We start from the raw sequence: 11,230 nt of genomic DNA on the forward strand, positions 1-11,230 counted from the left end.
TATTGTTTTAAACGTTTAAAACATTTGTAAAAGAAACAAAGCCGTGTGTTTTAAATATGCCAACCCTGACTGCCGCCATGGATGATGGAAAACCAGTAGCCTCAGGCGATTGAACTGACGGCGCCCATTGGCTGAGATTTCTTTTGGAGCATTCGCTTTACTCGATTTCCTACTCCATTTATTCTTTACATTCTCATCTGTAAGGTATATGTTATATATAGACGTATTATTCGAAATCCCATCTTTACATTGATGTACGATACGCATCATAATTTTGTTTAATAACTGCTGTCGCAATAATTAAATCTACCCCTTCCGAAGGAAAAAAAACATTGAATTGAATAGGAAGAAAACACGTTCTCTCGTTGTGAAGACTCAGTTCAACTTCTCGTCTGCTTGTGACGTCACACCTATGCGTCACACTATTGGACTCCATTGAGGGTCTCACTTCTTATCGCACAACACTTTAGCACCTTGTGTACTGAACTACAGCGCTATAATTGAACGCAACTTAACGAATAACGGATCTCGCATATTGCAAAACACTTTAGCAACCTTTGCGAACGTCACTTGTTCATATGAGAAAAATAACTCCCATCGTTGTTTATGTATCGAGAACCAGCGTGGTTATTCATAACGTTATTTTACAACTTCTACACGTTAATTTACAATTTCTACGTGACCACCAAATCTTAACTGCAGATACGTCATCAGGACTCCATAATTAGTGAGTATTCGAATTATTAACGAAATTATTCCTTTTTTTTTTTTTGGTATTGTAAAATTGCAACCTTCTACACGTTATTTTGCAAGTTCCACACCTGAGCGCCAAATTTTAACTGCAGATTCGTGATTAAGAGGTCTAAGTTAGTGAGTATGCGAAATATGATAGAAATCGGAGAATTGTCCGGTATTGTAAAATCATACCCAAATCTGGGTGCTAAGATCACCGACGTTAACAAATCCAAGTTGTTAATTGACATGCTTGTAAAATATTCTTCCCAACGAACTTCATATTGTTCTTCGGTACCCAGCACACACACAAAGAATTTCCACCTATTCTAGTTTTTAATGCAATATTTTTCTGATGTTATGTTACAATCCATTTCAAAATTCCGAGCGTAACTATTATTGGAACTTCCAATTTACGTAACCCTTTGAGTTCGCGATTAGAACATGACTGCCTAACTTACTCACAAAAAACTCCTTTGCCGAATGTTAGTGCACAGAATATTAGTTCTTAAACTTTTATGAAACACGAAAAGAATTGTCGAATTTGTTTTAACTCCTTCCATAGACAGCAGTATGTATATAAAATAATGTTTATTACTTATCTCTTCTCGGCCGAACACCTCTCACTCGTTTATTTCGTCACTTTTTACATTCGAACTTACCTATTGTGCATTGCGAAGCAATCTTCAAGGTGTAATTTTGCTTTTCTCATGAAAAAAATGTCAATTTCTGACATTTACAGTAATTTTTGTTCTTCCTTTTTCGCATATGGCAGGTAGAGCTTGAGTCACGTCGTGGATCATGTGGGTATGCAGTGTTTCCAACCTTCGTAACTGAAAAATACCTGAATAGCCCCACAAACCATTGATGGATAACCCCGAAAACCATTGACGGATAGCCCCGAAAACCATTGATGGATAGCCCCAAAAACCATTTACGGAAAACCCTATGAACCATTTCCGGCAAGGTTAGGTTCAGTTAGGTTAGGCAAGCATAGTTAAAATTTTGTTTGTAAAACAATGCGATACAACTTTAAAAAAAAAATAACCTTCACTTCTTGTAAAACAACGGTTTGGTTGGAAATGCTGTCAGGAGGTTACGTCATCAAAGGTGCGGGAACGAGTTTACAATACCGGACCACTCTCCAATTGCTATGAAATTTCGCCTACTCACTAATTGAGACCTCCTAATCACGAATATGCATATAATAATTGGCGGTCGAGTATGGAAATGGAGAAAAAAATGAAATAAACTATGTTTTCTTAACATAAGGTAACCCTACCATAAGAACAGTAGCTCCACCTAACATGCCATTTCCCCCAAATGGGTGTCACTTATCACACGACACTTTAGCAACATTGTGTTCTGATGTCACGGGAGAGAGCTTTTTCATGTTAGGCAAGGCAAGGTATAGTTCTCTTAGCCAAAATATTAATTTTTCTTTGTATTTTTGCTAATGGAACCTAACCTAACAGGCCTAACCTAACCTCGTAGGCATTCCTCGTCTGACGTCAGTATTCAAGGTTGCAAGATTGTTGTGTGTAAAGAAAGACCATTAATGAATTGCGAAAGAAAGATGGTTCCAAATTGCTGTGTATGGACAATGAACGTGGTAAATCGCAAGGTTATTTTACAAGTTCTACACGTCGCATACAGCCGGAGTTATCGCTCCTTGAAGAAACAAGGGAAACATCACCTTTCATTTCCTTCCTCCTGTTTTTTTCGTTGCAACCGTGTTGACGCAGCTGAGTTGTTGTGTCTAGAGAAAACTGTGGGTGTTAAATTCGTATCAATATAAACAATGATCCTACATTGTCCTGGGAGTTCTCGAACATTAAAAGTCTGGGTCAGTTTGAGTTCAGCGTTTTCGTAGCAAGGGCAGTGTAAAATTATTCGCTTATCTTTCACTCGTGCGCCACAAAGAACAGTCGTGAGAAGATTAAATACAGCCGTTTCGTGCAATAGTGTGTGTTCCGTGTGTCTCTTTATTTTAAATAATGTCACTCTCGAAACCTAGCGCCAGTAGTACAGGCACAAGGGTAAAATAATACATTCACAAGGGAGAAATATTATTTTTAAAGTGTATTCGTACTTCATGGAATTGGCGTCGGAAGAAGTGCGTGCTGAAACAATGTTTTCACATAGTAGAGAACTTACGGCTAAAGCGTGTGATGTAAGTGTTCATACTGTGTTGTGTATTGTAAAACAGGATAAGGGTATCTACCACAAAAATCGGTGAACCCCTATTTAAATCTCCTGGGAAACATGCCAGAAAACAGAAAAGTGTTACTAGCTTAGGTGACTTCGAAAAAAATGTACTCCGTCGTACAATATTTGAATTGTATAACAACGGCGAATATCCTTCTATCAAAAAATTTGAGTGTGTCATGAGGGAAAGAATTAATTACACTGGTTTCTCTACTTCTATGGGGTTAATACTTAAACGCTTGGGCCTCAAATATAAAAGAAAAACAACGATGGGCGTAAATTTCTGTTAGAAAGGGGTGATATAGTTGCCGCAAGAATTAAATTTTTGAGATCTAACTTGTGCTAGCAGTTAGTTCGGCAACAGTGCAGTAGCACTGCCTGGGTATTGGTTGAACGCATGTTCCTTCTAAAAGCATACGTCGTGTAGTAACCTTTACTCTTAAGACTGCAAATGGAATTGGGAATATAGCTAATTACATAATAGAAAATAAGCAAAAAAAAACAACATACGTGCAACTTGTTACAATCAGTGTAGATAACAGCAGATTTCATATTCAATAAAACTTGATTATTTTATTTATGTCATAGCCTATGTACAATAATTGCACCATGAGTTAATAACAGGAAGCAAAATGTAATGTTAAGTCCACTTATATAGTGTTGCACATTTTTTTCACTGTCCCAATGAGACATTTATTAAAAAAATAATGTTACAGTTATAAATATGGGAGATATGTAATCAAAGGGAAGCAATAACCAATTTTCATAGTCTTATTATTATGATTATCAAGCTCCCAGTATGTTTCTTGAAAGTAACAGTTGCATTAGCAGTGAAATGATGAATATTTTTCTATCTCTTATTATTGTTCACAGTTATCAAGTGACATTAATTATCATTCCTTCATCAGCCAATTAAAAATCCCTTTAATGCCTGCAAAGTTTCTTCCCCTTTCAAGTTTGTTCCAGTGTATTTGTGAGAAATCCTGAGTGAATTCTTCTTCTTACCACCTATTTTATTTCCCCTTGTTGTAACTTTGTTATCCATTATTATTATTATTATTTGCCACAGCTTTTTATCATCTTTGTTAGTTGGAATATCATAATTATCTCAACTGTCTGCAAAGGTAAAACATGCAGGAAACCATGAAACAAAAATGACCACCATTTCTAAACAAAGTGAAGTTGGAGAAGGAAAAATGTCTGCTTTGAACTACCCTTGCACAGGAATTAGAGCAACAAAAATATCAGAATTTTTAAAAATTAGGAGGCAACCAGTTCTGGGCCATTCTGTGTGAAGAGACCAACATGTATTCTGGTCAAAAACTGGTCTTAGTGCAATTTGTGTGAGCTGAAAGTGGATAAGAATAATGCTTCTCCCATGTATTCAACATTTCGTACAATATTATGTGTAGTCATGTCAGTGGTAATTTGTGAGTGTTTTGTCCACTGTGCCAGTGGAAAGATTGGTTGATAGATTAAAACTACTAAAACCTGTGATATTTTTATCACAAACATTATTACCTTTCTGATTTTTTAATATTATGTTAGATTTGTATTCATTATACTTTGTGACAATTTTTACTGTGGGAAAACTTGGGATTCCCCATCAAACAATTATCTCAAGTGGGGTGTCATCTTCATCACAATATATTACTTTCTTTCACAATTTTTGTTATTTCTGAGTAGGTAGGAGTAGCAACACTGTTATTTTGTGTTAGGGCTGTCCTTCTCTCCAAGAATACCTAAGTCATGAAAATACTCCACATGTTTTCATTCTTACACCCATTTTCTGAAAATCTTCAAATAATTATAATCAAACAATTGTAACTTTCAACAGTTTTGTTGCAGAACCCTGTCAGTCTATATTTGTCATATTGAACCATGTAACTGTAAAAGAATGGAGTCAAATTTGTGACTATGAAGCAACCTGCTCTGGTAATTTCATATGGATTGACCCAATTATAGCTGTAGCAGCAGCGTTGCTACAAAGTTCCTAAAGCTTGTAGTGAAAATTTTGCTACAGCTAAGTTGCTCCTCAGCATTTTGAACTAAAATTTTGCGTGTGAGAACACTGTCAAAAAAATTGTCCACAGTAATGCTTGCTTGCACAGGATGTTCATGGCGAGCAAGGCTATTATAAGATAATGGAAATCTGGTAATGATTTATTGGTTCGAATATATGAACATACAGGAAGTAAAAGTGATCCATGTGACATATCCTCTACACATAATCACCTTGTCTGCTCAAGCAAGTGTCCCAGCACATCACAAAGGTACACAAACATACCCTGAGTGCAGAACATCCGTGGTTGACTGCGGAACCAATCTTCAATGGCGTCACTGACCTCAACATCATTGGCGAACTGGCGGCCCTTCAGATGTGTTTTTAGTGGCCCAAAGATGTGGTAGTCGCAGGGCAAGAGATCGGGGCTGTGGGGAGGATGGTCGAGTCCCAGCGGAATTACCGCAGCAGATCACGGCACACCTGTGCAACATGAGGGTGTGCGTTGTTGTGCAACAGAAGAACCCCATTTGACAACATGCCAGGTCGCTTACTCTTGAGGGCCAATTTCAGTTTGTTTAGGGTAGTGCAGTATGTTTTTGAGTTGACAGTCCCACCTGCATCCAGCCAATCCAAAATTAATGGGTCATTCTTATAACAGTACTATACCACGTACCCTTATAAATAATATGCAAATAACTTAAGCACACTTATTTAAGCCAATATAAATTGTTCGGAAGAAATTAACTGTAAATTTTTAAACTTTCAAAACTTGTATAAGGGGTCCCAGGTTTAAATCTCGCTCGGGCTTGGTTGTTTGTGAATGTCCATTTCATCAATTTCATCACTTATCCCTATCTTCGCAAATTAGCCAAGAGGCACAAAACACGAAGTAAAAAAAATAAATCACAAATAAAATCAAAACTTGTATAAATAGGAGTACACTTCTGAACTTCAAGTGTTTTAAAATTGTCGAGATTGGTGATGTAATTTTGGTTGCAATTAATCACTAATGTACTTACAGTAGGATTGCTACGATCGTAAAAACATCAATAAGTTTTGATGTACTTGGTTTTTTGTTCTTAGGTGGTTACACACACATATTTAATATGATTTAAGATCCTATTCTATCAAGATTCAGTTGTATTAAACTCAAAATCGTATTAAAAATTACAATTGGATGTAAGAAGCACTGTATGTAGTAATCTTTTGTATGTAAAGTTGATAATTATTGCCAACTCTTATAGAGGGAAAAATGTATCTCGCATGAGAAAATCCCTTTTTTCCCACAAAAGATGAGAAACTTTAAATCAATATTTAATAACTTAAAATAAGTAGAAACAAACAACTGAGTAACAAATAATGTGATTTATTTTGCTAACAGTATTTTACAACTATATTCATCTAATAGGAATGTACAAAATTATATTTCTCACTTATAAAATGTTTAGAAGTTTATATTGTGTGCATATGGTGTAAAGAGTGTGTAGTAGGCTACGCTGTCATCTTTAAGATGGAAGGACTGGTAATGGCAAGTCGTTAATTTTCATAGGACTAAAATTGGTCTGCATCTTGTTTAAAACAAGATATATTTTGACGAAATATGATGTCACCCTAAAATTGTAATGTCCAAATCATTTGTATTGACAAAAAACCCGCATTGGTAAGTTGGGAAAATGCAAAAATGTGAAATTCGTGACATGAAGAAGACATAAACTTGGCATCCATATAAAGTTATTCTGGGATTCTCAGATAAGTATCTTTTGACTTTTCAATTATTTCAAAAATTATACAATAATAAATTGAACATTTCTGTTAATATTATTGGACATAAAAAGTGAAGTTTGTGAAACTAAATCCTTATTGTACTCATTGAGATACATCAAGAATAGTTGATTGAATATTACTGTCAACAGAAAAGATCTACCTACCATCCTTGAAAGGTTGTAAATCTGAAAATAACAGAAGTTTATGTAGGGTCATTCCATGCCAAATGATCCAATGGTGGTTGCATAACCATTTTAGAAAAAAATCATTTTTAGTACATAGGTTTGTACATGTTTCTAGATACCAAAACCAATGTTCAAAATAAATTATTGTCTTTAGTTCTCCTGGAGTAGCCATTTTTCCAACATGGCGCATGGCTTTCTTTGCTCATTTAGCACTTTTCAGAAACCTTAATATCTCAAAAACCATTAGAGCTAGAGGCTTGAAACAAAATTCATTTTGTAGCTAATGAAGTATACTGTCTATCATATTCAGGTATGTTTGGCTTAAAATTGCATCGTAAGTATGAAAATTATGGTGGAAATTGTGATAACTATATTTAATAAATTGGATTTTGAAGCCCGATTTTTTCAATGAAGGGGTTTAGTCTAAGGGTTTTTTTTCATGTGTAGACCTGCCTACAGGGTGTATGTACACATAAAATATCAGTGCTTAGAAATTCAACCCTTTTTTACAGCATGGGCTCAAACATGGCCGTTCATTGAATTTTGACAGTTTTCGGGGTTAAATATCTCAGATGGGTCCTCTTGAAAAATTCTGAAATTTGCCACAAAGGAAGCCCTGCATGAACCTAACTCTCAGTAAAAATCTCAACTTTTAGATTCAACTCGTTTTGGTCAATGTAAGGTAATGTATGTGACCTAATTTCTGACATTGCAAAGTAAGGTTAAACTACATTCCATACTTAGAATAATGAAGAATTTTCTTTCTCTTCTTTAAATTTGTGTTAAATAAAGCCTCATAAAATATAGAACCATAAGGTTTTAATACTTGACTTACCAGAAATTGAAATTACAAGGTATGACAATTGAAAATCTGCGAAATCTCATTGCAAAAGGTTTGATTTATTAGGTACCCATGACCAGTTGGTGTTGTCAGCTCCAGTTTTCTATTCATTCTCTTTGTTAAATCAGGCAGAATTATTTGTTCTTTCACTAAGTTTCTAAGTAAATTATCAGAAACTTTCAATTCATCACAGGCCTATTCCAAATGCAGACAGGCAGGGGGTGTCAGGGTGATGTCACAGATATCATGAAACTGAAATATATTATTCTAGATACAAAATTATGAGACACATATCTTTTTGTCTTGAAAAAAAAATGGCTGACTTAGGCTGACTCAAAGTTTGGGGCCAGATTTTGACAAGTTTTGGTGCCAAAAATTGTAAACTGCTGTTTCTCAGGAACTATCAAAAATATTTGGATCCTGTTTTTTTTATCTGAAAGTTTATTGAAAGCCTTTTCAAAAGCATGTACAACGGACTTTATATGTAGCTTTTGGGGTGTGCTATGAATTAAAAAAATTTAGCCCCCTTCTGGACCCTCAAAAATTTGCAAAGTTTCAGGGCAGTTACAGCAATACCTCAAGTTGAACATACTAAAATTTCACAGGGTGTATATACCCGGTTGTAGTCTTACACAATATTTTAATAAGCATATTGACAAGCTGAAAACTTAAACACTGTCGTAATATTGAAGGAGACAAATCTTATTTCATCAGGCTATTATGGTAAACAATATACAAATTTTAACTGCAAAACAAGCCAGACATATACATCATAAGAGTCCATAATCAAACAACATGTAATTGGTATATAATATCATCATATTGCTGATCACATTCAATATTTCTTATTTATAGAACATACTAGAAGTAATTTGTTTTTCATATTCACATGCTCATTTGTTTCTTTTTGTTTGTGACAAATTGCTGTTAATTCCTTCTGAGCTTGAGTTTTGAGTAGTTTGGAACATGTCTAAAAGTGTAATAGCAGTGTTTTCTGAGAAAAGAATAGTGTCCTGACTTTGAGAACAGGCATAAAAAATGTGTGTATCAAATCAAGAGTTGGAAGTTCAGACAACTTGAACATATGTCAGTGTTGCTGAGAACTGATTTTAAACGTGAGGACATTAATCATGATAGTTTAGTTTGTTTTAACTGTTACCGTCGATACTCGGACATTTATTCTGTGCGGACTGATGTCATTGTTCAGGAAGCTGGAATATGTGTAGAATCTTCTGAAGGTTCAGTGTTTGAAGAAGAAAGAGTTATTTTGGGAAGAGACTTTTGAGTGTTTCATGATGATAAACTGTACAGTGCAAAACAGGAAGAGACAGACACATTGAATGCAACCATATCTAACCTTGAAATGAATGTGAGTCCCTTAAAAACACCTCGTCTTGTGAGACCAGACAGAAGAAAAGCCTACCTAAGAAGGAAACGTCAGCAGCTGGCAACAGAATTTGAGACTAGTACAGGTTCCAAGTTATCGAAAATCTATGGTATCAATATTGTCAACTAGAGCCGATGAGTCTGAATCAGAAGAATGTGGTCAATGTGCAGAATGGTGCCACAAGATCAGTGATTCTTTTGCTTCATGCAATTCGTATCATGAAAAAGTGTGGCTACTGACAATTATGTCAACAGGAATATCAAAAAGCAACTACTAAGCACAATACCACAGACAACAAAACACATGATCGACAAATCATGGCAAATTAGGAGAATGAAAGGAGTGTACCACAGACCAGATCCCTACCAAGGACACCCACTCCCATTTGCCAGTATGATTTAGCAAGAAGCTACTTTCTGAGTGATGATGTCGACTGTTCTGTTCAAAGTCCAAATGCAAAAGATGTGATTGCAATACGAGAAAATGGTGTGAAACTTCTAAAATCAAAACGTTATTTATCTATCACTGTTAAAGAGGTTTACCGCAAATTTACCGAAGACCACCCTGATGTTAAAATAGGTCGTTCCAAGTTTTATTCTCTACGGCCCAGATGGGTTATTCCTCATCCTGCACGGGAAGTGTGTGTCTGCATATACTGTGCCAATTTTGATCTTTGTTCTATAGCAGTGAAAAACAACAGCAGCTCTTTACCCACCAATATGACTGAATTAATGCAACACCTACAAAGGCTTGTAGTGTGTTCTCCACCAACAGATTCCTGTCTTCTTGGTGATTGTCCCAGGAGTGATGGAATCAGTTCAGAGTCTCTGGGATTAACTGATGAAGAAGAAGACAGTGAGGAGATATATTTTGCACTCTGGGAGAATGGGGACCTTATTAAAAAGACAGTTCCAGTAGATCTGTTCATTAGTGAAATTGCTAAATGGACAGTCAAAGCTGTCTCACACTTGCATGTGAAAGACATTCAAAGAAAAGCAGTGGCAGAATAAAAGATAAGAGCACAAGTAGAAAGTCAACACTCAGTGCTTCATGTTGATTTTGCTGAAAACTGGACAGTTCTTCTACGAGATGAGATACAACGAGATACACTGGAAAAACGACCAGGGTCTATATTCACTGCAGTAGCGTATAAGGGAGATTGTACAAGAAGTTTTGCCATTGTAAGCGATGAAACCACCCATGACTCAGCACATGCTCTTCTAGCTGTTAAGAAAATCATTACCTGTATTAGTGAGAATGGCAGTGCAATTTCATCACTAACAGTTATATCAGATGGAGCTGCAAGTCACTTCAAAAATCGTTATCAACTGCATGAACTTGGAGCACTCCAATATCCAAGCAAGAAATGGATTTTCACAGCCACTGGGCATGGAAAATCAGCATGTGACTGTGTTGGAGGTTCAGTTAAGCACCTTGCTACACAGCACAGTTTATCAGCAGGGCATATTAAGTGCATTCAGACTGCAGAAGAATTTCAGACTGTTGTTCAGACATATACATCAGCTGTTACACTGATTTACATTCCATCTGCAGAGATTCAAACATTCCCTGATGAGAAACACAAAGAGTGGGAACATGTGCAGGCAGTGCGAATGATTCAAAAAAAGCCATGTGTGGCATGCAGAGGGAACTGGAAATGATATTGATATTGTAGTTACCATTGCAAGAACTGCCCAGCATGAGAAACAAGAAGTAAATGTTACTATTGGAAACAGCTCACATGTTATGCAGTATTGTAGAATTCACGACATCAAAGTGGGAACGTTTTTGGCTGTTATGTATGATGACTGCCGGTGGGTTGCAGAAGCAACTAAAGTGGACTTTGAGATACAGGAAGTGCATGTAAATTTCATGCTGCCACATGGACCTGCAAAGGGCTATAAATTTCCTGATAGAATTAGGCAACAAGAACATCAGTGTGTGATACTTTTGCTAAATATTCTGCAAGTTCTTTCTCCACCACACCCCCTTGGACAATCTGGAAGACTGCATGCCATCTCTGATACTGAAACTGCCTGTGTAGAAAAAGCTTTCATGAACAGAACAAACATATGAAATACCGGTACTGGGAGTTCACATTGCATAGC

General features: G+C 36.2%; 1 protein-coding gene across 1 annotated transcript in view; it reads left to right on the top strand.

Moving 5' to 3' along the window:
* The first annotated feature begins 521 nt into the window (after positions 1-521).
* The window catches only part of LOC145997125 (uncharacterized), a 108,131-nt gene continuing 97,422 nt past the window's right edge, over positions 522-11,230 (top strand). Inside the window, exon 1 of the mRNA XM_083133754.1 lies at positions 522-727. The gene's annotated coding sequence lies outside the window, so the exon portion shown is untranslated. The remainder of the gene's footprint in view (positions 728-11,230) is intronic.

The sequence above is a fragment of the Lepisma saccharinum genome, chromosome 13, assembly GCF_977018435.1.
Source record: "Lepisma saccharinum chromosome 13, izLepSacc3.1, whole genome shotgun sequence".
Classification (NCBI taxonomy): domain Eukaryota; kingdom Metazoa; phylum Arthropoda; class Insecta; order Zygentoma; family Lepismatidae; genus Lepisma; species Lepisma saccharinum.